At 41.7% G+C, this 27,298-nt stretch overlaps 2 long non-coding RNA genes across 2 annotated transcripts; both read right to left on the bottom strand.

The window, feature by feature from the left end:
• Window positions 1-16,988: 16,988 nt before the first annotated feature.
• On the bottom strand, window positions 16,989-19,700 carry LOC141994616 (uncharacterized). Its single transcript, XR_012641187.1, has 3 exons — window positions 19,627-19,700; window positions 18,320-18,366; window positions 16,989-17,079 (listed from the first exon to the last, which is right to left on the bottom strand). It is a non-coding gene; the product is annotated as an uncharacterized LOC141994616 (long non-coding RNA).
• A 1,870-nt stretch (window positions 19,701-21,570) lies between these two features.
• LOC141994575 (uncharacterized) lies at window positions 21,571-26,257 on the bottom strand. The gene is made up of 3 exons (XR_012641171.1): window positions 26,197-26,257; window positions 22,906-23,040; window positions 21,571-21,621 (listed from the first exon to the last, which is right to left on the bottom strand). It is a non-coding gene; the product is annotated as an uncharacterized LOC141994575 (long non-coding RNA).
• Window positions 26,258-27,298: the final 1,041 nt, after the last annotated feature.

The following is a 27,298-nucleotide window of genomic DNA, read 5'->3' on the forward strand; positions in this document are numbered from 1 at the left end:
ATTACAAAGCAAGAGCCAGGGAGTACAGCCCGCTTCCGTACAGGCAAAGAGGCATGGAAGCTTTGGTTTTCCCTTCCTCCCTTGCCCCCCTGCTATTCCTGAGCCATCCTGATCCACAAGAGAAAGAAAGATGGCTATACCAGCCTGAGGTAATAATGTAAGGCCTGGGAGGAAATGTTGTCTTTTGGAAAAACACAAAATTGTGTGACTGCATTAAAGTCAACACTATTTATCTTCACCTCTTGTCCTACAGGATGACAAAGGGGCACAACTGTTAGGCCCATCCCCTCTGTGCAGCTGCAATGGAAGGAGGGCTGGGATTGGTGCTTTCAAGTGTCAGACCTTTTGTGCCCAACTACTAGTTTATGAGGCTGATGTCAAGCATCTCACTCAATGAAGCCTTTGTCCTAGGTGTATAGGGCAGGACAGTGGAAAAACTACTCTCTCTCATATCCCAGGCTCATCCATCTTCAGCTCACCCGGTTGCTCCATTTTCCCCTCCCCCTTGCGTGGATAGTAAGGATTTCCCCCCTCCCGGGTTAATGTACTGGAAAATTGCTCTGCATGCTTATGCGGCGGTCCCTTCCCACTCAAAGAGAAAAGGAAAGAGAAAGAAATCTACTTGGGAAGGAGAATATTTTTCCCACTGAACTCACAGGGCAGACCCCAGCTTGTGGGTTCTGACCCTGATTAAGAGAATTTCAATGACCTGCTAGGAGGTTTATTGTGACAGTTGGCAGAATGCACTTCCGAATGAAATTTTTTATTATTTATAATCACAAAGGTGGATTTGAAAGGTCCACATTCTTTTCTCCCACCACTCCCCCCTGCTCTGGCACCCCACCTTTAAACACCCCCCATCTCCCTAGATCCCAATACCTCAGATCTCTCCCAGCTCATGGAGTCTTCCACTGTGATGTTTGGATTCCAAGCACATATTTTCCTTTTACACCGTTAAATGGGGAACTGGACTGTATGATGTGAACTTAACCACTGTTGACTTTGGACCCAAAGACAGGGCAATGTTACATGATAGCACAATACAAGATCATTTTTAGCAGTTCCCTGCTAAAAATAATCCAAACACACACACAAAATGTTTCCATTGGTGGGGCTTTTGTTTTGCCAAAACAAAACTTCATATTATCTCTCGGGAGAATGTCTGGGCTGCAGCTTTAACCATATACAGAAGTGAACTGCCTGAAGTGTAACAGAAAGTGTCCATAAACAAGCTAAAATAGACAAGTCTGCTTTCCCAGGTCTTGAAGGCCAACATACGCTAAAAAGCATTAGCTACTCATGGCCACTGGACTGATCCCAGGAAATGACTGTAATGAACTTGGTATTTGACTGAGACTGGTCATGGATTGGAAATGTTCAGTGTGTAAGGTTAAATGGTGGGCCCAGTTCTGCAATCAGTTAAGGGGATGAGAATTTTTGGCATCAATTTCAATCAGAACAGAGGCAGCCCTTTTGTGTAAAAGATTGACACATGACAACAGGGGCTTTAATCTTAATCTTTTCTCCCAAAATCTCTGGTTTGGAGGAGAATTTCTTAGTCACTTAAATTCAGCAACCTTAGCCTTTCAAATCTAGCTACAGAGAGACCAAGCTAAGAATCTCCTAGCTGGTGGGGAAGGGACCATTAGGTAAAGGATTCTATGAAAGAGTATCCATCTGTCCCAGGAGAGTCCTAGCATTGGGACATTGTCACAGGGAAAGGTAAATATTTAAGGTCCTGGGACTATAATCCAGAATTATAATACATCATTATTATTTTGTTGCTTACCAAAATGAGTTCGGAATACAGCTCTGGGGTTAGGGGATGTTAACACTTTGTATCCATTATTTAAGGAATTTCCATCTGTATAGTTTTCTTATATATAGGCTGGGAAGGATTAGATTTTCCCCCCTCTGTAAATATTGATTTCTCCGTACACACAAAAACCAATGAAAAAATATTTCCATAGATGATAATAAACGTTTGCAGACAGGTAATGTATGAAAAATATTGTTTGGGAGCTTATACACTTTGATTTAAGGATATTTACTTTGCACAGCTTGAGATGTGATATTGACAATTTTATATTTAACATTAACCTTTTGAATCTCAACATCTACTGTCATTAAATAATTATGGTCCCCCTCCCAGCCTCACAATTTCCACAACTGTGAAAATTTAAATTGATAAAAATAGGGGGAAAATGCTTTACAATAATCATTGATGTTAGCAGTTGAAATTATATTAAAAAACAACAACAAATTCTTCCAAGCCTACTTATATATAATAAATATAGTGTTACACCCAAGATGCAAAATTAAAAGCCAGATTTCAAACCCTACCCACAAAGTTCTGGTTACGTCCTGGGTTTTAGTTCAGTCATTAATAGATACAGACACAGGCTGAGAAATTCAGCTCCAGATCCAGGTCCAGATTCCAGCCTGCTCTGCAGAAAATCTGGGGTGTTCAGATCTGGGAGAATTGAATTGGCCCCACCTTTATTAACATATCATTTTTCACCATTCCAACTCCCTTGCACATGGAAGGGGTGGCTTTAACATGCACCTTGTGGCTTCAAATTCAGTCAAAATACTTGCCATGGTTGACCTGAATATTTGGGTAGAATATAAAATAAATGAGGCAATACTGACAAACCAGGCTCAGGAGAGGGAAACTTTAAAGTCAGACCCAAATGTTAATACAAACACCCTAATCTCTCAGTTTGTCCCTTTTTGTAGTCAGAGGTCAGAAACATTTGGTCCCCCTAGACCCTTAACAAGCAGATGTTACTGTAACATGCTCAGGGAATCAAGCATAAATATGACCCCTGACCCTTGTTGTCAGCTGATCCACTGAGACTCTTAGAAATATACTCTTAACTTTTAGAAATTCCCACTTTTTCCCACCATCCCACTCCATTCTTTCAGTCCCCTCTCCCTTGTGTTTCCAAGACCTGTCACTGCAGCAGTGGTGCTTGCACAGTTGCTCCCAGTCTGACCCCTCTCTTCACACAGGTCAAAGGCCTTAGACCCAGGGCAGGTCTCTTTTCTTGCTAAAGGCTGGCTGATGAATCATTCCCAACTTGAAGGGAACAGAGGAGAAGGGAGGAGTTTGTCTCTCAAAAGGCCTTCAAACAACTGTGGCCAATATATCAGCATTTACACTATTCTGACACTTTCAAAACTCACTTTCCTTTCTGGGAACAACAAAAAGGTGGTGGGGGGAGGGAGGGGGAGTTTTGGAGGAGCTGAAAGGAACTCAGTGACCAGGCCATGATATATACGAGCTAGGTCTTGATACCAATCTTCATGAGACTGTTTTTAAGGACACACTAACGTGGGCACAAAAATCCACCCCCAGGATTCAGACAGATTGATTGGAGTCAGCTTGTCTTGTAAAGAAAGAAAGTGTGTGTGGGGGGGAAGGGTACTAACAAAATGAGCTTGACAAAAATAAATCTGGGATCAGGTCCCCTTGACAGGACAACTTTGTTTGAGGGCATAGTTTGCAAGTCTTTCTTAGCATCTCAGAGCTGTTCCTTCCCCAACCCTCTCTTTTATTTCCCCTATCCTTATATGCTGTTCGATTTTAATCTTGCATCCCTCCTCCCTGTTCTACCTGATGATCCATGGCACATTTTCAGAGTCTGTTTGCAAAGGGGGATGTTAGTCTTTGTTTCGTGTTGTCTGCTGAGAGGGAACATCACATTCTGAATCAATTATGGGAGTAGTTGTGGAAATACTCTCGGACAGCTTCTAGATCTGCCTAGATGCTGCTTAGTCTTTCCACCGTATTTAACTTACCATGTGTCTCAGGCCAGAGAGCCTCTGGAGACAGCAGGAGACAATGTTTGAGATTTTATATATTATTTTATTTTAAAATACAAATAAAGAGGCTTTGGGGCTCTTACCAGTCTTTGATTGAAGAGGGGATTTCATTGCCTCTGGTATAGTTCACGTCCCTTCTCTGGACACTGCTAAACTATAACTGCAGGGGATGACTTTTATCCCTGGCTAATAAGGCTACTTCTGAAGAACTCGTCTGTGGAATGCACCAAATGACAAGTATTTTCAAAGGAGTTCCTGGGGTGGATCTCTTTAGACTGACCCAAAGAACTGGCCTTTTGCTCATTCCCACACAATTATTTGATTCCAACACTGTATGTCACTAAAATACAGTCACTCCAACTTGATTATTTTCATTAGAGCTAGCAAAAATAATACCATCAGCTTCTTCCCTTCAGAATAAAAGCCTGATCCAGAGAAACTGGAAGTTTTCCCATTGACTCCCAGGGGATTTGGATCAGGCCCAAAGGCAGTTTCTAATTCTCTCTGTGTTAAATATGTTCAGGAAAATGGCTTGTGGTAACTGTTTTAAAAGATAATATAATACAAGGTCATTTTAATGGGTTATAAATTCAATTTAATGTTAAAAAATAAATACAATTTAATGTTAAAAATAATCCTGTCATGATTTTCCATGATGAGCACTGAACATCTCTGAAGGAGTATCTGTGCACTGAGAACAACCCCATTTTCATGTGCTCCAGCATCACACCTTGGGTTGGCTGGTGACTGAAATTTTGATGTGGTTCCCTTTAGGATGAATTGGGTCTCTTACAAATCCTTCCAAAATATGTAAGTTTCACATCCTATTATGTTTGTTACCCAGTCTCCCCCATCAGCCACTTTGACCCGCTTATATGGCTCATCTACCAGTTATGTCTGGGCTTTTTAAATTGTAAGTTCTTTGGGGCAGAGGCCATCTTTTACAGTATCTTTGCAGAGTGCCTTACACAATGAGGTCCAGTCTCATTGTGGCTTTTATGTGCTTTGCATTGTAAGTTGTAATTATAATAATATGTCCTTTAGAAAAGCTATTATTGCTTTTTTACTATTGCTATTATAAAAATATGATATATGAGAGAATTACAAGTTTCATTGCTTTGGTGGAGTGCGAGTGGTTGTTTGGAATGTGTGTATTTCGGGGTTTGACCACAGTGGGAGGTTCACTTATTGTCATCTTCTGGATGTGCATTTTGTGTGATTTGAGGTTTGTGTATCTTATTTCTTTGTTGTTGGTGCGGATGGAAGATGGCTTCCTGGCATATTGGGGTGGAGGGACAAGGAGAGTCGTGGCGTGGGTGAGTTGGGTGTGTAAAGGAGCTGAATTAGTGGGTTTAAAATACCCTTTAGGATGGCTCACTGTAGAGGAGTTACTCAGTAAGTCCTTGTCTTGGCTAGGATTTAAATGTGTATCATTAGAACACATTAGCTCTAGTACAGAAAAGGAGAACTTGTAAAAGACACTGCTTTGTACACACTAGGGATGAAATCCTGGCTCCACAGAAATCAATGGGAGTTTTGCCATTGACTTCAATAGGGCCAAGACACCACCCCAGAACTTTAGAACTTGTTAGTTAGAAGGTGTTCATTAGAACATGTTAGCTAGCACGTTCTAAAAAAACATACTTTAAATCCTATTCAACACAAGGCTTGAGGTTCTGACAGGGCAGAAGTCACCTTGTTTAAAGTCTTCAGAAAATCTCTTGACATCCATGGAGAAACTCCACTCATATCACTCTGGTGGAACTAGTAACAGAGATTCCTTCCATATGAGTTTTTGGTGGCATGAGGCAATTTCTTTCAGCTGTGCCATTTGCCCTTGTTTATCCTGTGATGATCCTGTAAGAGCAACACATGTCCTCATGAAAGCTCCGTTACTCTAATTCTTTCTACTCGGGCCTCAAGCAGGGCATTTCTGTGTCTTGCAGCTTGTTCTGAACACGGCAGCATGTTTGCTCACCGGTTTGAACTATCGAGTAAATTACGTCTGCCCTGAGTTCTTTTCATTGGCTGCTTATATAGTACCTGCTGGTATTTAAAGCCTTTAAAATCTTAGTGCTGGTTATAACTGAGACATCACTGCTATGTCCAGACAGATAGCAATGTTCATACACCATTCACCTATTAAGGCTCTCATCATTTTACTTTAGGTCAGCAAGTGATTTGCTGTTCTAATGTTCTCTGCTTATTCTATGTATGTAAGTAAAATCCACAGTATAGGGAGTTCTGCTGCCAGACTAAAGGGAAAATGAGGCCCTCTAAGTATGGATAATTTGTCTGCATAAAAATCAGGGATAGAATACAAATCTAGAAGTTTAATGTACTAGATATTCTTTTCTGACAGGCTGAATTTGAAACCTTACTTGGCCCCAAAGTGGAAATGAGTTTCCCTGCCTCATTCTCATTCTTTCGTGGACTTTTTCTTACATTACCGACAATCTAGCAAAACTGGCTTGCCTGCCTGGGACTGGCTTAGCACACTATAAGTCCCCCTTGAAATGCAATGGCAAAACTATGTAGAAAATGTCACACACCACCTAGCCATACTGTGGAAAACCACAAATCGTGCAGATGCATAAATTCCACTTTGAAGCTGGATGGGAATTTTTTTTTTTTTATCCTGTGAGAATTTGAGTATTTTGAAAATTTTCCCCATCCTGTATCAGGATGAAAAGTTGAAATCTCAAAAATCTTCAAACAAAATTCAGATTTTTTTTAAAAAAATCAGGTCCTTTGAACCTTTTCACTTCAATCATTTCAAAATGTTTTGTTTCAATTTTTTCCTTGCTTTTACCTTAGACTTCAAAGCAAAAAAGTCATTTTGAACTGAAAAACAGATTTTTTTGCCCCTTGGAAAAAGATATAAAAATCAGACTGTCATAGGGAGCCCTGACTAGAACTCTCTCCTGTGGCAGACCACGTCTTCCTCAGTTTCCTTCCTGCAGACTCCCCAGAAATAATCCAAAGCATTTTACCAAGTATCAGTATAGCCCTTGTGCAGCTTATTTAGTTCAAAAGTCCCATAGATGTAAATCGTAACAGAATGAGTCCAAACACCAGAGTCCAGAATTCCCCCAGAATGGCCCTTATAGTAAAACAACATACAGCCTCGGAGTCTCTCACCAGGCCCTGGTTCTTCAGTGCAGTCCCAGCATCACTCACTGTGTTCTGTCTCTCCAGCACAGTCCTCGCCTGTCCTTGTACCAGGACAGCCACCCCAGCCCTTCCAAATGGAGTGTAACCCCGCTCTTTCTAGTGGGAATCCCCACAAGTATCTCTGCTGGGAGCATCCTAGCCAGGGGAGCATCCTTCACTCTCCCTGGCCCTCTCATGGTTCCTCTGGGTCCAGCACTCCAGCTCCGGAGCAGTCTGCAGATAAGCTCCTCAATTGCTCCCCTCCCTCAGCCCTCTAGCTTAGAGCCTGCAGACACCTCCTTCTGCTGTTGCTCCTCCTGCCTTCAGTACTCTCCAGCCTTCTGGTCCTAGCTCTCTGGCTTGGGGACACCAGCCAGCAAACTCCTCTTGCTGCTCTTCTGCCTTGAGTCTTCTCCCAGAAAACACCTTCTGCTTCCTTCCAGGACTCCTCCAGCCCCCTGGTCTCTAGCAGCTCTCACCTGCCCTTGAATGAACTGGTCTGATCTGACTCACTAGGACTCTCCTCTCACTTCTCTAGGCCCTGGTGTCCTCTTTAAAGCCCTCTTAATTAGCCATATTGGAGTGTGGTGATAAGACACAGGTGCACTGCTGACCCTGCTCCCTCTTAAAGGACCAGTGTCACCCTGGGACAGGTACATTTTGACAATTTTGAAACTTTTTTATTTTTTATTTCAAAACAGCAACTTTGTTGAATCAGATCCTTCCTGGGAAACGGTTTTGGTTTCACCAAATTGGCATTTGCCAAACAACAACATGTTTTGTCACTTTTTTCCAGACCAGCTCTACTACAATTGCATGTACAAGCAAGCATTTGTCTATTCGGATTCTGTAGTCAGGTGTCTACCTGCCCTTTATGGAATATACACCTTTCTCTTTGCATGCTTTCTCCTGCATCTGTGGCAGGCCCATGAAAATCTGGGTCTCTTTGCCAGGTGCAAACCCCTGCAATGAATTCTCTTTTAGGATCAATAAAATTACCCTTTTTAAAAAAAAAAAAGGGAAAAAAAGAGAGATTATGATACAGTCCAGAACTATGTCTTTTCCTCCAAATATCAGCACAGTATTGATTTGTATTGTGCCACGTTCCACCAGACGGATTGAAGAGATGTAGACATTTTACATGATCAATAATGTAATAAACATAATGCAACATTATGTATATATAATAAAGAGTAATTTATTAGTAAAGCCTGATAGGCTTATCTGATACAAACTTGCTCCAGCAAACAAAGGCAAACAAATCACAAAGCTCAGAATTATCCCCAAATCTATGGACCATGTACACTGTTTCCACCACCTCCTTTAGCTCTACTGCTTTAGAGAGCTGACCCTTTGTATTTTTTTCCTACATCTTCATTCCACAAATATATAACTGGAAATCAGAAACCTTTCGTCTCTATTTTCGGACTTTCAGCCTCCCTCCCCATAACAAGTTTTCTAGCCTTATTAATATTCCTTTACCACAGTAGCTACATGCAATACACTCCCAGAGGTTTTATTTTGCGAAAGAGTGAAGCGCGTTTGCCAAAATCGCATCCCTTCGCCCGCTTTTATTAACTGATCAACTTAAACAAGGTTGTAGAAGGATTCTGAGGCACACCTATCATTTTTTCCATCAATTATTTCTCCTTGAAGTGCTCTCTACAGTTACGTATATTTCAAAGACGTGTTTTCAAACCAACTTGGACTTATGGAGTTTCCTCCCACCGCCACACTGCATTTAACTTAATGTTTTTCAGAGTTCTAAACTCTGTTGCCACAATGCTAAACAAATAGCAAGGGGGTCAAGGGGTGAGGAGCAGGAGCCTCATGGGTGAAAGGTTGAATAACTTGAAAGAAAAAAAGTTACAGTTTTTTAAAAAGAGGTTTAACAGGTTTTCTCAAGTGCTGACAAACAATCACACCCTACAACCCTTCTTATTTGAGCAGGTCACAGCTGACATTAACTTTTTAGCTGCTGCGACTTTTTGTGTTATTGGGTTTTCATCATGTTTACCTCTTGTGATATTGTAGAAAGCATCATCTGCTTGTTCATCCTCCACAGATGGGCCTTCCCTAGGAAATATTACTTTGTAATTGCATTAGCTGCGTGTGTGAGAGCTGAAAGGGGAGATGTTTGAAGGCTTCCAACTCCTTTGGACTTTTAATATCAGTTGGGCACCTAAAGCTGGTTGGGAATTTTTTGGCAAAGTGTTTCTTGCCACTGAAAAATGCTGATTCATCAAAAGCAAAAATTGTTCATAAAACGGGGTCAGGTTCAATGAATTTCCCAACTAGAAAAAAAAATGTCAAGAAAAAGTTTTGCAATTGTTAAACCATTTTGTTTTAACATTTTCGAAGGGAAATAATTCCAGTTTTCCACTTTGTTTTTTGTTTAGAAATTCAAGCTAACTGGAGTGAAAAAGGTAAAAAAAAAAAAAAAAGAAAACTCTAAATCAAAACAATACATTTTTATTAACCTGAAACAGAAAAAAAAAGTTTTTTGGTTCATGAATATTTGAGATTTTGAGATGAGAAAAGAGTTCCAACTCTCTAAAATATTTGAGGGATGGAAAAACCATTTCCTGCCTGGGTTTACATCTAAAAGAACTTTGTACCTTTGAGAAATCTTCTCCCAGCTCCATAACCAAGTTCATTCTCGAGTATGGTCCTGCAAAACACGTGCATGCCCATCAAGTTATACAGAGATACTACTTGCCAATTAAAGAAGCAGACATGTTGTTTGTCACATGGCTCTCTCTACATTTTCTTTTGTTTCCATTTTATAATAAAATGGAAAGCAACAGATTAATTGCCATGTCTAGAGAAAGTGGCAGATTTCTATATTATTTCTATGACTATTATATGTGCCTCAGTTTGCCTGCTATATATTATCTTGTATGTCTGAATGGCATTAAATCAAAGGAGTTTGTTAGGGGGAAATAAGAAATGAAACAATGAGAGAGGTAAGTTACCTCCAAAGAGCATACCAAAGGTCCTCAGCAGAACAGTGATGGATCTATCAATTGAGAAAATGTGCACCGGCCTGACTCCAGCAAGCCTAGCAGATTTATTTTTTCCAGGCCCAAACTTAGGGTCAAAGGGACACGAAAACCTTAAAGACCTGTGCCTAGAGAGGAAGGCAGTGCGTGGGCACCATGAGCTTGAGGTGAATCTCTGACAGAGAGACACAGAGAAGATTCTGGAGGAGCTGTTTGCCTCTCCCAGACCAAGAGTCTGGGTGTCTGGTCTGAGTGGAATTTTTCTATAACTGTGAGGAAAGAATGAAGTTGGGCGAGATTCATGCATGTCAGCCTTCTTTGTTACTTCAACCTATTTCACTGACTACCGTGTTTCTGTTGACTAATAAATAATACTTCCTTTTGAAAAGGCTGAGCTGTGTTGTCTCATACATTGTCTGGTTACAAATGAGAGAAAATTCCTTCAGGGAGCCAAGCCAAAGCAGTCCTGTTAAAGGAGCCATGTTCCGAAACAAACACTGAAGCCCAGGGACCCAGCCTAAAAGTGGAAGAGTTCAGGGACATCCCCACACCCCCCCCCCCCCCCGCCCACCCCTTAAGAAAAGTGGAAACTTAGACCCTGTCACTGGTAAGGTTGTTGTGATGAGAGACTACAGAGGGGTACAAGGCATAGCATGCCCTGGGATCTGTAACACCGGGTATACTGCAGGAGCCTCCCAAAGAGTCTGAAAGATATAACATTGCAAGAATCCAGCATATATGGTCACTAGAGAGCCAGCTCCCATTGAAGTCAACGGCAGTGTTTCTACTGGCTACATTGGGGAATTGGCTCCAGCCCTTGAGCAGGAAGATTGTAATGCCTTTCTGGAAGCTAGTGGTTAGCATGTCCTGCTCTGCAAGAGTCCTCAATGGCTGGAAGACACTACACCAAGTTTTAGGGGTTGAAGGAAGATTCATTGCCAGACTGATTTCACAGCATTTTTGGAGATGATTTCTCTCTTATTTTTTGGTTTTCTGTTTTGTTTTTATAATTGCTAGGGTTTTGTTTTTACAGTAGGTAAAAAGAAAACCACAGAATGAGAAAATGGTTTTGTGCCACCACACAACATTACCACAGAGGGACAAAATTTTAATCTCTGCTTCACCATGTTTTGCCATAGGTCATCCATCATGTGTTGTAGCTATTGCCAGTGGTTACACTACTGACATTCAGTTGCTCGTGATTAGCTCCATGACTTTCTATGGTTAAGTTAGTGCACATAGGAAACATATCATGTGCTTATGGTCAAACTATAAATGTAGTCATCAGAAGGTCTCTTCAGCTGGATTTTCCAGTGTAATCATTAGAGCGGGTTATAAAGTGAACCCTTAAAGTGTATAAATATGGATGATTCCCCATTCCTCTTGCTCGCCTGTTGAAATTGGATATGTAAATGCTTGGGACACCCCACCAAATTTCTGAGAATGAATGCATTTGTAAGGGAAGCTTAATTTGAGGTCCAAAAATTAGATTTTATAAAAAAAAAAACCAAGATTTTTACAAGATGTATAATGTTTTATAAGTTTTCAATGTTTATAAATGCTACAATGCACAACAAATGTAACCATGATGATACCTCTCAGAGGGCAAAATTCTCCATGCTTACAAAGAAGTATGTACTGTGGACCTCCATTGCATTATCTACACCAGGGATCGGCAACCTTTGGCCCGCGGCCCGCCAGGGTAAGCCCCATGGCGGGCCGGGCTGGTTTGTTTATCAGCCACATCTGCAGGTTCAGCCAATTGCAGCTCCCACTGGCCGCGGTTTGCTGCTTCAGGCCAATGGGGACTGCGGAAAGCGGTGCGGGTGGAGGGATGTGCCGGCCACCACTTCCCGCAGCTCCCATTGGCCTGGGACAGTGGGAGCTGCTATTGGCCAAACCTGCGGACGCTGCAGGTAAACAAACTGGCCCGGCCTGCCAGGGGCTTCCCTGGTGGGTTGCGGCTAAAGGTTGCTGATCCCTTATCTACACACTTGCTCCATACATGGTAAAACCCATTTATATTATATCAATGGGATTTCTGCATGTGAAACAAATTCATAACATGCTATATGTTTCAGAGAGGAAGGATGGGCTCATGGTTAAGACACTGGACTGGAAATTCAGGCACTTTCAGTTTAATTGCTGGTGCTACTAAAGATTTCCAGTGTGACCTTGGATGTGCCATTTAATCTCTCTGTGCCTGAACTCCCCATCTGTAAATTGAGGATCTCTTAAATTGAGGCTATTTCTTGTATCTTGTCTATTTGGATTGGGAAACACTTGGTGGCTGGGATATTCTCTTACAATGTGCTTGTGTAGTGCCTAGCACCATGAAGTCACAATCTTTGTAAAAGTCTCTAAGTGCTGATGTAATAATAGCAATACCCTCACAGGGTTGTGAAATCACACATGCTAAGAGTAGCCAAGAAAATTCTCTGGGGCGGATCCTCAGTTAGTGTAAATTGTCAGAGCTCCAATAACAACACTTTGCACAAGCTGAGGATCTGTCCCCAGATCATCAGCCTGGACCTACTGCTTCTAGAAAATAATGGTAGAAGAGTAATTCCCACCGAGACACAAGCACCATTCACAGGTACGGAGACAATGAGATACTGACAGGTATTTCTAAAAATTCTTTTGAAAATTCATTGTATACGTGTAGTCTAATGTACTAAATATTTGTTCCTACAGAATTCTGTTACCTACAGAAGCAGAGCTGTGCAAACTAGTGGAGCTTCCCTACAAATGTAGAGTTTCCCATAAAATTGTTTGTGGTCAGCAAAAAAATTCCTCAAAGTTAGACGTGTGTTTCTCCCCATGTGTCATTATTTGGATCTCTGCGAAAAAATAAATTCCAACACTTTGTGTTTCATTTTAAAGTTTTGGGCTGAGTCAGTTGCGTTTTATCACACATTGGGATTTACATAATAGCCAGATTATCAACTGGTGTAACAAGGTCTGGTTCTACTGAAGTCGGTGGAGTTATACTTTCTTACACATTAACTGGCCCAACCTGTCTTGAATATCTAAAAATATCCCTTACACTTCTAAGGATCAAGAGAAAATGGCATGTTTTCAGTTTCACCCATGCATGCATATTCATTGCACTGACATTTTTCTGTTAAGTGAAATTGCAGGAACATGAAATTACCTTGCCTCACAAAATTCCCTTACTTTCACAACACTCTAATTATAAGTAATTACTTGCACTGTTCCTTTAAGAATAAAAACAGCACCAGCCAGCCCACCTCAGGGAATAAATATGCATCTCACTTTGATGAAATTTGCACACAATACAGGTCAGGTAGTTAATGAAGCCATAAACCATAATATGTCTGAGGCACTAAACATCACCTTATTCATTTTGCCTTGGTGTTTAAGAGAGCAGGAGATGTTTATTGCCATGAGACATCCTCTCTGCCTTTAGGATCGCCAGTCATAGCCGTCTCTTTGTAAATAAACATATAACCTTTGCAATGGTAATTTAAGACTGTGCAGTAAAGAGGATGCAGTGAATGCATGGAAGTGGAAGAGAAGATAAAAAGCCTCATGAATAAAGTCTAAGGCTGCAGGCTAAGGTGTTTATTAAGTCCCAAGCTGTTTTTTCCCTCCACTTTTCCTCTCTGCTGAAATAAAAACAACGATGGCTACGATGCTCTAAAATTAGAGCACATTTGTCGTTTTTAAAAGGAGCCACCAACGGAACTTCAACTGTGCAACAGCATAATAGGTGTAGAAAATAGATCTGCTCCAGGCCTACCCTCTTCTGTTGTGTAAGCAGCCAGTGGGAGAGCAGGAGATCGGCCCAGATAACGTCAGTTTCCACTCTACAGTGGCAAAGGTATAAAAAAGGTGCACGTTAAAATACACTGATGAAATATGGCAGTCCAACTAGTCAACTTCCTAGGACGGTGGTGTTGTGTGGAACCATTTAACCTTTCAACTAAGGTGTCGTATCTTTATAATGACAGGTTTCAGAGTAGCAGCCGTGTTAGTCTGTATTCGCAAAAAGAAAAGGAGGACTTGTGGCACCTTAGAGACTAACCAATTTATTTGAGCATAAGCTTTCTTTATAATGTGTCACAAACAAAAGCCCAACAGACCAAAACAACACTGAAAATTAATAAATACCAGAGAAAGGCACCAGCCAAATCCCTTCAGCTCCCAGCCTTATACCTCAGGAATATACCATCTTGCACTGCTCAAGATGAGCCTTTATAAACCTAAGCAAACCCCTTACCAAATACTTCAGGCAAACTCACTGGTAAAGATAAACAGTTAAACACATTTATTGACTACAAACGATAGATTTTAAGTGATTATAAGTGATAGGCAAAAAGTCAGAGTTGGTTACCAAAAGAAAATATACGCACACAGTCCAAACTCTCAACCCTATTAGACTGGGCAACATCTAGATCAGGGATCAGCAACCTTTGGCCCGTGGCCCGCCAGGTAAGCCCCTGGCAGGCTGGGCCAGTTCGTTTACCTGCAGTGTCCTTAGGTTTGGCTGATCACAGCTCCCACTGGCAGCCAGCATATCCCTTGGCCCGAGCCGCTTGCCGCAGTCCCCCATTGGTCTGGGACGTCAAACCGTGGCTAGTGGGAGCTGCGATCAGCCGAACCTGCGGACACTGCAGGTAAACAAACTAGCCCAGCCCACCAGGGGACTTACTCTGGTGGGCCGCGGGCCAAAGGTTGCCAATCCCTGATCTAGATTAAGCAGTTTTTCTCACCCCACTGGATATTGCAATCCTTCATATACAGGTTTGTCCCTTAAACCTGGGCCAGTTTCCTCTGTTGGAGTCTTCAGTTTTCTTCTGAGTGTCTTTGTTGCTTGCAGCACAGGTGGGGGCAGGAGAAGGGACAAGCATGGGCCCCGTGTTCTGTTTTATACCCTCAGCCCCATGTGCTTGGAGAACACAAGTCCAGGCATGTCTGGTGGGCACTGATGAGTCTTCAAGCAAGGTGGAGCAATTCCCCTGTTGTGGCCTCATGCAGGTGAGTCATTGAACTGGAGCTTCTCTGCTGGACAATGGTTGTAGATGGTTGTTTGACACCGACTGGGTGTTGGTTACTTTCCTTGCTGTTGTCTCTGGGAAGCTAATATCTGGCTGATTCCCCAACCAACAGCATGTTTTAGTGACAACCATACGACACAATCTCATAACTTCATATGCACTAAAGGAGGGATCGGCAACCTTTGGCACATAGCCCATTGGGGAAAGCCCCTGGCAGGCCGGGCCGGTTTGTTTACCTGCAGCATCTGCAGGTTCGGCCGATCACAGCTCCCACTGGCCACGATTCACTGTCCCAGGCCAATGGGGTCTGTGGGAAGGGCGGCCAGTACATCCCTCGGCCCATGCTGCTTCCCGCAGCCCCCATTGGTCTGGGACGGCGAACCATGGCCAGTGGGAGCTGCGATCAGCCGAACCTGTGGACGCGGCAGGTAAATAAACCAGTCCGGCCCACCAGTGGCTTACCCTGATGGGCTGCGTGCCAAAGGTGCCGATCCCTGCACTAAAGATATACATATTTAGACAGAATGATGACTTTCAGCCGATCATAATCTTTTCCCTGACACCTCACATGGCATGCTTTATGTGCAATATCACAATTATATACACATGAGGAGTATGGGGGTTAAAAGACCCCCCCCCAGGAATAGTATGTCACACTCACAACCTCCTGAAAGGAAGTAAAATAAGAAAAGTCTCCCCATTGTATATCTAGAATAACACAGACACCTGCCCAAGGTCACACATAACGTATGAGGCAGATAGAAGTTACATGTCATGATTTCCAGCCCTGTGCTTTACCCACAAAACCATCCCTTCCCCTTTTCTATCCTCCTCTGAAATATGATATTGTGGGTCTTCTCAAGAATTCACAAATTTGTCCAAAGGAAACTGCTCTAAATTGCGATGGCTGCCTCTGGCCCCAAGAGACCAGTATGGTAGCTGGAGATCAGGTGGTGGAAGGTATAGCTTAGCCATGCCTCTTACATTTGGCCATCCCCTGGCACTGGGGTTTGGTATAGTCACATCTATGGGCGTAATGCTACCCAAAGATTACCCTGCATAAGGGGAATCCTCAAGTGGCCAATTAAGACAAATTAATGGCTACTTTGCCTTCTCATAGCAGAGCAAAGCAGGTGTATTGGTGAACGGGTAAAAGGGTGTATTGGTGAACGGGTAAATCATCCTCTTAAAACGTTCACTCTGTCTGCAGTTGTAACGTCAAAGTACTACTACATCTCATTGCATTACCAATAGCCATTCAGCATAAATAAAACAAAACCTCCATGCTAATTTGCTAACTGTCTCCATTCTGACTGGCTGCTGACAAGGAAAGTGGGTAAATGCAATAATAAATACATTATAATTATATTGTACAAATTTAGGAAATTGTAGGGGTCATATTTTACTTTTGGGAGCAAATGTAAAGGAATGACTTGAAAGCCTGTAAATGTGACAATTTCTGCCTTTTAAAAAAAATCCCAGTTAGCATCTCCATGCCACGACTTTGCAGAGCATATGAAAAACATATCCGAGGCAAACTGAGACAAAAGTTTGGGGTTTTTTTAACCCCAGGGAATGATAATAATGTGTCCCTCCATTTACCCATGATCTCTGCAGCTGGCGGGGTTTGATTTCTGTTAGTAATTACTGTGAACAGATGAGGGGGGATTCCCCCCCCCTTTTATTTTGACCTGCAGTTAGAGAAAATTTGCTTGTTTTATTTTAGGTTTAAAAATGATGAGGCAGCACCAACCCATGTTTCACCCCAGAGCTGTTGATATTTCCCCCTTCCTTCCCCTCCCTCCCCACATCCTAATTGATTTCAGACTGTGAGTGTGCAGATTCACAATTTAGTGGGAAAAGTTTGCTGCCAAGGCCCCTCGGGTGTTTTCTTTGCAGTTTGTTTTCTTAACTACAAGTCTGAGGTTGTTTTGTGGGTGTGTTGCGGGAGGGGGAAAGGCGAGGGGTAAGGTCTGTTCCTTCTTCAAACTTCGCAACATAAAAAGGTCCCACTGGATTTTAAGCAGTACATTTGCCTCCTCACTGTCCCATTTTGAATGTTGCTGCTGCCTGGCCTAAAAGGAGATAAGAGCAGCCTCAGTGAACTGGCTTAAAGATAATAGCGGGTAATAGAAATATTCCTTATTTACAGAGTAGCCTCTCTCTCCGCCGCCCTGCCCACTGGTGAAATTACTGCTTATAAAACTGAGGACCTAATGGCACTTGGCAAAATCCAAACATGCGGCCTGATTCTCTGTACCTGTGCGGGGGCAGGACTGGAGGGTCTGGAGGCCAACATGGTTTTCAGCTGCCTTTGCAATGCCTGCATTCTGGGACTGTTCAGGGCTCCTGGCTCCCTGCAGTGTAAGGCGGAAGAGCCTCAGAGGATGTCTACACTGCACTGAAAAACATGCAGTCCTGAGTCTTAGCGGCCATGTCAGCTGTTGCAGGTTCCTGGGGCCCAGGCTATGGGGCTAAAAATAGCAGCGTAGACATTCCTGCTATGGTTGGAGCCTGGGCTCTGAGAGCCTCTCCCTCACCGGGATTCAGAGCCCACGCTCCAGCCTGAGTGTGAACATTTACGCTGCTATTTTTAGCCCCAGATCCTGAGCCCCGCCAGCCAGAGTCAATTGACCAGGGGGCTCTGAGACTTGATACTTTGGGTTATAATTTGCAGTGTAGACATATCCACAGAGCCTCTCTACCTTACACTCTGCTCCCCACAGATGCCCTGAGCATCACTCCAACCATGCCCCCTCCCCACTCTTATGCAGAGGTCTAAGAGTAGGGTTGCCACAGAGGCCTTCTGCCATCCACAGAGGCTCACTGCACTGGGGGTATTCTCAGGGAGCCATTGCCACCCACTTTAAGGCCCTTTGCATTGCCAGAGCAGCACAAAGTATAGCTGAGAATCAGGCCCACAGTGTGGGCAACTTTGTGCAAGCTTTTTTTCAGTGCTGACTATACATTTTTTGTCTGAAACTGCAATGCCACCTGCACCATGTTAGTCCTTGGCCAATACTACTCAGTTCTGCCTAAAGGCACCTCCTGCCTAACTTGTAACACTGTCTCTCCTGATCCAAGGTGAGCAGAGGGGTGAGAAGACAGCCCAAGAAGCCTTCCCTCTGTGCACTTCCTCCACAAGGGCTGGGTACAGCAGCAGTTGTGGTACTTGGGTGTCTTTCACTTCTGAGGTTGCAGGGCTACAAATCACACTAAGAGGGCGGAGAAAAGGTGAAACCATGCCATGTGACTTAAGCGAAGAATCGTAACCACCCACCCAGCTCTCTTATCACAAAAGGGTCAAATACTCACAGGAAACTGCTTGAGAAGTCAATCCAGAGAGCAACAAATCTATGTGGCTACAAAAGAGTCAATTAATTAGAAACAATGAGTAAATGCAAGGAGATTTTGATCTGCTTCTGGGCATAACATGGGAAAGAAAAATGAGCGTCAGTTCACTGAGGAAATTATTCAGTATGAAATAGACACTTATCCACAGTCACAGGAAGGCAGTATATGAAGAATATAAGTGTTGGGATTTTTTTTTCAATAAAAACTCATAGGAGAAGTAAAGCAGAATGTGTGGGAAAGAAAAGCTGATCAGGGAAAGTTTTAATGACCAGAAGTCTTCTCACCCATTACCTAGGCCTAGATCCTCAAAGGTAGTTAAGTGCCTAAATCAATGGAACGTAGGCACCTAAGTGCCTTTGAGGACCTGACTCTAGTTCCTAACAGAGAAAGGGAGTGCGCACATGCGTGCTGAGAATGTACCCAGGAACAAAAGAGGGCAAAGGATCTACATGCTTAGTTATTCTCCTATTGTTGATTTTACTCTGCTATGGTTCTGCGGGTAGAAAAGAAGCAGAAGGTTAAAGACAAATATCAGTGACCCTGTTGTTTCCTGCAGAGAGGAAGTACAGGGCCACATGATCGTCCTTCTTCGTGCACAGCAACAGAATACAGAGAGAAAAGATGCACCACTGTTTGCATGCAACCCTGGAGCATATGCAATGCAGAGCCACCCCACCCCAGAAAGAGCACTGGGAGAGATTTTGCCAGTTGAGAGTGGACACTTTGCTTCACCCATTAGGCTGGAGCAGTCTGCTACGCCAGTGAACTGGCACTGCTCCACGGTCTGGTGTACAGAAGAAATGGGCTCTAACTCTATCACTTCCTCACCCATTTTTGTGCCATTTGGTGAGTGCTGGGGAGTGGATGAGCAGTTCCTAATTTTAGGGACAGCTAATGTGAATGACCCTTATTCAGGCTGTTCTAGGGAACAGGCTTCTTACCTAGCCCCACTTCTGCATTTCCGTGCTAGCTACACCATCTAACCTAGAACAGGTAGAAAAGGTAGGTCAAAAAAGCAACTTGTGCGTGCCCTGCTATTCTTTGCAGTCATGTTACAGCAAAGGGAGTGGGACAGAAAAGGGGTGAGAGAGAACATTTTCCACCTTTGATCCCCTCCTTCTAGTTCACTGTAAATGGCATCGATTTAACCAGTTTTTCTAGCTCAAGGTATGGATGGTGTCGTATTGAAATATAAACTGGATTTTTGCTGCTTTACCATAAAAACAAAAACAAACAAAACACAACCAACCCAAGAAACAATGCTATACCTTTTACAGACTTGTGGTCTCCATTACAAGCTGTGCTTGTTACAGTTCCCTGCTCTAATTTGTGGTCAGCTATGGCTCCTTTTATGCCTGCAGATGTACGAAATGAAAAAAAAAATCCTTTTTACAAATGGAAATACTTTTCTACTTAGACAACGTACATGTTTTTGGAAAGAAGTGAAAAACTGTTTAACCGCATTTGGCAGCAAGATTCTAACTGCGTAGGCACTGAACTCACCATTGATTGCTCTTCTGTTCTCTATTGCTTGCACCCAACAATTCAATTGATATGCTTAAAACACAGGCAATAAATTACTTTAACTTTCTTTTAGGAATGGGTAAACTAGCTTGGAAAAAAATATGACACTCCACCAACCTTCAAACTTGATTCTAACTGAATTCAAACTAGCCTCTTTATTAAGGTTCTGGAACGTCACAGGAAATAAAGAGGTACCTCATGGTACATTTAAACTAGACCTAAACATGAAGTCTAAGAAATCTTATAAGATAATCTCTTCTTGAGATTTCCAGACTGAGGATGCATATTCAAGAGATTTAAGATGAAATTAAGTGGGATTTAAATGGTGTATAGGCTGTATATGCTAGCCCTCTGTACTGGGAAGAATTTCACCCTTAGATAGTTTAGACAAGGGGCCAGATTCACCACTCTAGTTTTATGCCAATGTAACTTTGTAGTATCAACATTGCAATCAATGGAGTTACATAGTCATAAACCTGGAATAACAGTTGCAGTAACTAACAACTCTTTTGAGAGTCTCCCATCAGTACTCTCCATGTGTTCAGTTTCCCTATTTCCTCCTCCTCACTGTGTTTATAATTGTTTGGGGCAGATTATGGAAGACAATATATTCTCAGGTTAGATTTGTACTGAATACTAGAACATCTGACTAAAATGCTCCTGTGACTCACTTCTTATTTTTCCAGATTCTGCTACAGCTATGTAGAACTGATGTCCATTCCTTTTTCTTTTTAATCTACACTAGTCACTTGCATATAACCCCCCGCTCCATCCCCATACAAAATGGTAATGTGAGTATGGAGTCTTTAACCTCTGGGGCTGTAGTACAAATCTCATTCAGTAGTGGTGTCTGAAAGTTGCTAGCCAGAGGCATTTAGGAAACCTGTGTTAAACACCTTGATGGATGGGCTTCACTGGTGTCTACTGGACAGATGTCTCTCTCTGTCACAAAAATCACCATCACATCTAGTGTTGATTTGACACCTTATTGGGTAGAGTCCCTACTTTACAATAAAAAATGAGAACATACTACAAAACTCAGATCAGGATGTTGATTTTAAATCTCTCAAAGTTTGGGGGCTTTTTGAATCTGGGTTTTCAGTTCAGTCTTTCATAGAGAAAAACTCCAGCTCCAGCCAGATTCAGTTTCCAGATCTCATTGTACCTATTAAAGGTGTGTGAAGATCCAGAATGCATTACTAATTACAATTAGGTTGATACATTACAGAAGAGTTCTCTCCCTCTACCTCTCAGCTGTGGATCTGCAAAGAGGTTCCCAAACCAGTGAAGTTTCTTTTTCTTTTGTTTCAAGAGAGACAGAAAGAAAAACATAGAAATGAAGAGATTATAAACACCGTAGTCAACTACTCAGTCTCAGAGATAAATGGTTCACTTATCATTTTAAATATACTTTAGCTGAATGCTGAAAGAAACACCAAATGTCCAGAGCTTTGATTCCTTTCAAATTACCAGAAGAATACTAATCTTGTAAGAAATACAAATAGTAGGCCTTCCAATACGTTTCCTTTAACATCTCAAAAAGGAAGGTCTCCTACCTTCTGCTTGCTCTCTCTCTGTCTTTCTCTTTCTCTCTCTCACACACTTTCTCTCTCTCCAGCCCTAGTTTTTTGGCCCTTGGGCTAGTTGGTTAGTTGGAGTCAGTTGAGGAAAAGCTGCCTTTATTTGTTCCAAAGACAGTAATTTTTAACTTTCACAATGTAGCCATCTTCTGCGAGGCCCTAACAGTAAGTCAAATAAGTAAAAATTCAAAGAAGGCAGAAGCAGTGTGCTTTGCAAATTTAGAATAAAATCAGATCTTTAAATGTAACATTATCTCCATTTGAGAAGCAGCTTCATTAAATGGCAGTGGAAAGCAATAAAACAAATAAATACTACCCACAAACAGCAGAAAAAGTTACATTGAACATAAATCTGCTTGTGATCATTTTAATTAAAACTTCTGCTGCATAATGGTTGATGTGATATTTGCTTTAGTACTATTTATTATTATTGAGATTATTATTATTATTGAGATTATATTTTTACATTCAATTCAGCCTTAGATTCCGTACCCTCAGCAAGAGGTCAGGAACAGAGAGACCAAACTAAGGCCTTGAGGGAGAGCGCTAGCTAGCTTTTGGTCTGGGACATCAGTGGATGTAAAATGCTTCTCTTCTTACCCCTACAGAAGGGGGAAGGGCAGGTTCTCTTTCTGATGAGGGGAAGGACTCTTCTTCTCTCTCTTGTGTGTTCACCAGTGCAGAGAGGCCTGGATCCTCAAAAGTATTTAGGAGCCATTGATTTCCATGAAAGTTACGCTCCTAAATACCTTTGAGGATCTGAGCCCTGGTGGCTCAAAAAAACACCGGGTCTCTTAAAGCTGAGAACTTATCAGTACACTGACCCAGATACATCATCAGAGTCTAATATTTTCCACAAGTACCTTGAATGCCTGGAATATTCACCTGATCATGAATAACACTAAATATGTGAAGTTTTGGATAAAGTATTTCATGTGTCTCGCATTCCCTAGCCTCCATAATGAAACTGAGGGAGATTCTGATGCTAAACCTAGCTTTACCTGTGCTTGCTCAGGTTGCTTCACTCTGCCAAGAAGACTCAATAAGGTGAAATACATCCCAGCGTTTGAACACCTATGCTGATTTAAGTTCTGCTCTGCTTAAAAGAGCTGCATGCTGGGGGCAGTTCACTTCCTGGACATTGGAATTCTGAAGCTGACTGGGATGGCTAGTGTGCTCACGTACAGATGTATCTACCCAGAATGGTCTTGCAGCTCAGCACTCAGACATTTCAGGGGAATGAACTTTGGAAATAAACCGAGAAGTTTGTGTGTGTTTGTGGGAGTTCTATTCCCACGCCTTGAAATGGCGTTTCAGAAAACAGTAATATTGGAGAGAGTGGCTTTTTGTCTAGTTAACAAAACTTTTGATAGAGATATTGAACCATATTCTGACAAAGCTTTAAATGAATGGGAAAGCAAGGGGACAAAATGCATTACTCACCCTAATGGATTTGCAGATGGTAAGATGTCACAGTACTTTGTGCTTGTGTTCCAACATCCACTATGTAATGTTTCATTTTCCAAGTGAGAATAGTGTTCATTCTTGCTGTTTAATGTCTACAAATTCTGGTAGGGACTAAATCATGATATGAATCATAAATATTTTGGAAAGCCTGAAATTGGATAAGTGTCAGTCACTGTTACATCCAACAATCCTTAACTTTCTTAGTCACAATCCCAACAGTTCTACGTAGTTTTGTTTCATCATTTACGGAGAGAGGAAAAAATATATCCTAAATAGTTCTGGGCCGCAACCATGGGCAGAAAATATGTAGGATGGCGAAGCTTGTGAAGTGTGCAAGAATAACAGTGCTAGTTAAATATGTTTGAAGATGGGGAATCCCAGGGCATTCATGTGCTTCGGTTCAGACAAGGGAGGGATGTGGAATTTCACAACATAAAGCCTTAAAACTAAAATAAAATAAAATAAAAATAATTGCTTTGGGGACCCAAGGTAAAACGCAGGTGTTTTGAGGGGAACATAAACATTTTTTCCTAAATGAGGCGTTGAGGGCTGGGAGAAGGGCAGTAAAATTAGTGGAATTACTGCCTGATTTTAACCAGATGATTGCTCCAGTTGGACACCAGAGCGTTTTCATTAGGGACTCTAATTTACAAGCCATTCACCGCATTCCAGTGGAACACAACAACTCCCCCAGGTCCTAAAGAATGCCAGCTCCACAGCTTTATGGCAGAGATGCCTTAGTACAGGATTGAGGATTGTTTTTTTTAAGGCCAGACTGACTGTAGATTTGTGCCCGAGCTTTGCAACAACAAAAAAGAGCTAGTTGGTCCTGCTGCCCTGAGCAAGTTAGATGGTCCCAGGAATTCATGTAAACCTCTGTTAGTATTCTATGAATGTGCAATCTTTCTACTCAGAGTTAACCTGATTTATACATAGCTTGCAGTCAGATGTACATCATAACATCTTTAGATGCTAGCCTATTCCAGATATAAAAATGATCCTTTTCTGTTCTTTCATCAGATCTTGCCAGCAGAGTATGGCCATGAAAGCCTTCAACAGGTGAGGCTTTGGCCCCAGTATGATCAAGCTCAACACACATTTGTCTGATCTTCATAGAGATGAATGGCTGTAAGAACGTTGTGGGTAGAGGGGGTTTCCATGTAGCCAGGCTTGGGATCTGGTATTACTTTCAGAGGTATGTGACTGTGCCTTAATCCACCTGGCAGAGCAACAGTAACTGCTTTTTTTGTTTAATGAATAGTACTTAGCTCTCTGACATTTCTCCTGCTCACCCCTCTCAGCTTTCTCTGGGATCCATCTGTATCATACCAGAGTAGCTTTCCCCTGCATCCCCATCTTCTGTTCTACCCTCACAGCTCTAGGGGCTGCTCCAAAGCCCACAGAAGTCAGCATGAGTACTTTCCATTCAGTTCATGGGATCAGACCTCAGCTCTAACATCTCGTCTTACTTTTCTCTGATGCCGTTTCTACTACTGTTGTTCAGTGTATTTCATTTCCACCACCCCTCCTCCCCCCTGTTCAGCTGTGGTGGTTCCCTGTCAGTCAGACCCAGCTCAGAGCGTGGGCTCCTCTCAATAAGCTCATGCTTGTGTTTCTTCAATGACCATTCACTTGGGAAAATTTGTCTCCTTTTTTGGTGGACTGACTAAGTCCCAATGCCCACAGTGAAGGGGTTTTGATGGTGATTCCAAACCTCATCTATAAACAAAGAATAAATGTGAGCAAAGAAGATCAACACAAGTCCAGATATGGAGAGGATTCTTTTGACCATAATGATATTACTAAAGAATAGTTCTAGTTGCATTTCATTGTCACTGGCTTGCTATAATGTGCATTTGTTACATGTACAACTCTGAGCACGTGGATGCAGGAGACTGGTTTTCAATCACAATGAATATCTCACCTTTTTCAAGCACAGCCATCCTAGCCTACACTCCCTCTGCCTGAGACCCTTGCCAAATTTCACAAGCCAAACAGGACTGGCTCTGGCATGCCCTTGAAGGGGAAACCACCCATTTCAAACCCAGAACAGATTCAGTGCTTGGTTTCTTCCCTCTAACACAGTAGTGAGCTAGCACAGCGTATCCAGTATCCTATTTGAGAACGGATATTGAAATAGCAGGGACGGTAGTTCCAGTATCCTGAACAAACTCAAACACAGGTATTTACATTCTGGATTGCCTGAATTCTCATATAGTTTCAAATTGTATAAAGTATTCTCAGTAGTTCTTCTAAGCTATTTTGTACTTCTACCGGTATTAGTAAAAATTGAGAACCACATTCCTCCACAGAGGCAGTTGCATTTCAATGACTGGGCTGGGGAGATTTTATCTGCATATGTAGATATGTATAGAGTGTGTTCAAAGGACTCTTTTTTAAAATTACTAATTGGAAATAGACTTTTTTTCTGTTCTGAAAAATGTTTGTGAACCAATTCTCCTTTCTATGAATGTCTGCTATTTGTAAGTATTTGCTGAAGAGTTTTTATGGTCAAATTGCAGCCTATAGGTTGTTTGTGAACTGTTCATGCCAGGTATTTGCTATTCACTATTCTCGGGGTGTGAGTGGTCACTTAGGCCACGTGATAATGCCATTACTCCCTGACTGGATGCCTGCATCTTTTTACAGAGTGGAATGTCAAATGCCAAGCAATGAATTACAAACAATGAATACTTCACTTTCTGGATGAATTTTCAGAAAAATTATTTGTACTAGAATGTGTGAAACTTTTGAGATTTACTAAAATATTCATGAATACCTGGCAGCCACACAAATATCAGTGGACTGAATTCACTGGGTGAAATCCTGGACCCACTGAAGTCAATGGCAAAATTCCCATTGACTTCAACAGGATCAGGATTTCAGCCCCAGCCTCTACCTGCAAAAAATATACGAATCACTTTTTGTATTCTTTGACCAGCACTTTTCATATTTCACTTGTTACATTTGTAAAGAGCCTTAAGAATCTTAAATGAAAAATATGGCATAAATGTAACACAATGAGATATCATTCTATTCTTTTACAGACCTTGGAAAGCAAAGATTGTGACATGGATTTTTGTGTGCTTTACAAAGATGCTATTTTTATTGTGAAGCTGTCAGATGAATTAGGCATGGAACCACTTTAATTACTTTCAGCTAACCCACTGAATGCCAGTGATCATTAAACCTCAACTGCCCGTATCTTCTTGGAAGGATTTTTTTGCTACCATCAACAGATAGATGCTTTTGAAATGTTACCCTTACCTTATAGATGATTTTCTAATGCCTTAAAAGCCCATGTCCCACTGATTTTCAGTGGGACTAACTGGTTTGCAAAATATATCCATAGTTTTGTCGTTGTTCCTTTTTCAATAAACCTTCTAGGATTCTTTTCTGTGATTTTAACAAAGAACAATCTGGCATGAATTACTTCCCTTCAAAATGCAAGGACACTTCAAGACTTCAGTTCTTGTTTTCATAAGATCTCCTTATATAATTGAGGACTAAAATGCAGGGCAATTTGTTCAGATCCTTCACCAGTCTGGTTACCATCATCTCATGGATGCATACAACTAAATAGAAAGAAAAAATATCTAATGAAAAAGGTACCTAAATTTTTTTAATATAGTAAATCCAGGCTGTTTTTGTAAGAGGACCTAAATTGGCGAAATAAGAAATCTGTACTTTTGAACACGTACTTTCACTTGGCTACGTCTTTCTGTTGTTAGCTGTGGGATAAAGGTACAATCAAATGTCATATGGAGATGGTTAAAAATGATAGGGCATCAAATTTCAGGTGATAGGGCAAGTTAGGCAATATATTTCAAAAGTGACTCTTCTCTTTTGTGCACAGTCTCTGTTTGTCACAAGCGTTTAATTTCACGCTATGCAAGGGACTGGACTTGTGACTCACTACGATCATTTAAAATCCAAATAATTCTATGACTCAGGGTTTCAGTTAGAATGAGAAATATGCTATGAACGTTCCATTTAGGATTGTTCCTCAAGTTTTTCCTAAGCCAAACTAAGACTATCTACCTCTTATTGACAAGTGGCTTGAGATGAAAGAAAGAAAATTAAGATCATGATTGTTTAATAACATGGCATGAATTTGGTGTTTCCTGTTATTAAATACAGTGATTAGTGAAATAGTCAGTTATTAATGTATTTGTTCATTATTTTGGTGATTAATAAATAGAAATGTAGCATGATTTGAAAGATTTGACAGGAGACCTTGACAGAATGTGAAAAACAGCCTTTGCCTATTCAACTGAAAAGCTAATGACCTTATAAAGAAAATGTAAAAACTTCTGAGCTATCAGACCAATAAGGTGGAAGCCAAGATGCCAATGTTGAGAGAAGATCC

The sequence above is a fragment of the Natator depressus genome, chromosome 10 (genome assembly GCF_965152275.1).
Source record: "Natator depressus isolate rNatDep1 chromosome 10, rNatDep2.hap1, whole genome shotgun sequence".
NCBI classification, from domain to species: Eukaryota; Metazoa; Chordata; order Testudines; family Cheloniidae; genus Natator; species Natator depressus.